Here is a 1,437-nt window from a genome sequence, read left to right as displayed (position 1 = left end):
CAAGCTTCCTTGGAATTTAGAATGTCCACCATAGGGAAGATTACAACCTCATATACAAAACCATTGCACCAATGGCATCCGCCTCCTAAAATGGTGTTTACCATTCTCCACACAACATCCCATCCTCTTTCATCATTATGGAACAGACACTTGCACTGCTCTTGAAAGGTTTCATCCCTGCATAAGCATCTTAATCCAAAATGATGCACCATTTTGGATCCTATAATGAGCCTCAAGTTCACATATCCCCTCATTTCCCTCACTTCCACTTATACAGAATAGAATCCATGTCATGAAATATTTTTCTGGGAAGGAAGTGACATATCTTCCCATATTTCCCAATTAGTAGTCCTATTCTGCCTATTAGAGATCTTTTGGGATTCCCCTGATCTTCCCCAATCTCAGCGCTCTGTCATCAATCCTCTTATTTGTGGTCATAGGTTTTATCGTGCCCCATTTTCTATTTTTGAAATTGGCATGTTGCGATTTTGAGGTACTCGGCCTGCACTTTTATTCCTTATGTGCCTTGTGAATCCAGCGTTCGTAGTTTGGTTATTTCAATCATGTTTTAACCTAAAGTTGACCTACTTTTTTGGCTCATGACTTCTATATCACTCCTTATTATTTTGACCAAATCCTCCCAATGTACTTCATATATGATAGCCTCTTCACCTCTTTTTAACTCAACCCCTCTATTTGCCAAATAATCAACACCATTATTTGCTTCCTGATAGATATGCCCTACTTTGTGTTCCGAGATTTTCTTTAACAATTCCATTATGGATTCCAGTCTCTTCTTTAGTTTCTAGTTTGGGATTTTCTCATTTTTTATCATGTTAATTATTATTTGTGAGTCTCCTTCAATATCTACTGGGAAGATTTCATGTGTTATACAAAATCTCAAGCCTCTCTCAAGAGTCATAAATTTAGTCTCATTATTACTTGCTATACCTAAATATCTGTAAATACCAACAACCTGTTGAGACATGGACCAGCTAGGACTCGAACCTAGGACCTTCCATATGTTGCTGGAGTGCTCTACCACTGAGCTACTGGCCCCTCTTGGACCAGTCCATCATCGGTCTGGGTGTGGCTTATTTCCAACACCAACACCCCCCCTTAAGCCACACCTCTCATGTGCTTGGGGCTCCTATCCTGGACCTAGCTCTGATACCATGTTGAGACATGGACTAGCTAGGACTCAAACCTAGGACCTTCCATATGCTGCTGGAGTGCTCTACCATTGAGCTATGGGCCCCTCTTGGACCAGTCCATCGTCGGTCCAGGTGTGGCTTATTTCCAACACCAACACAACCATATTTCCTTTGTAGTCTCTAATCATGCATCCATAGCCTACTTCTCCCGAGTTCCCTTTGGCCACGCCATCAAAATTCATCTTGAAATATCCTTATTCTGGAGAAGTCCATCTAGCATCCT

The 1,437-nt window shown here is 41.3% G+C and overlaps 1 non-coding gene across 1 annotated transcript; it reads right to left on the bottom strand.

Moving 5' to 3' along the window:
• Nucleotides 1-987: 987 nt before the first annotated feature.
• Nucleotides 988-1,059, bottom strand: TRNAV-AAC (transfer RNA valine (anticodon AAC)). The gene has a single exon. It is a non-coding gene; the product is annotated as a tRNA-Val (tRNA).
• Nucleotides 1,060-1,437: the final 378 nt, after the last annotated feature.

Source organism: Cryptomeria japonica, chromosome 5 (genome assembly GCF_030272615.1).
Source record: "Cryptomeria japonica chromosome 5, Sugi_1.0, whole genome shotgun sequence".
NCBI lineage: Eukaryota > Viridiplantae > Streptophyta > Pinopsida > Cupressales > Cupressaceae > Cryptomeria > Cryptomeria japonica.
Note: the sequence above shows the minus strand (reverse complement) of the source record. Positions and strands in the feature narration are given on the sequence as shown.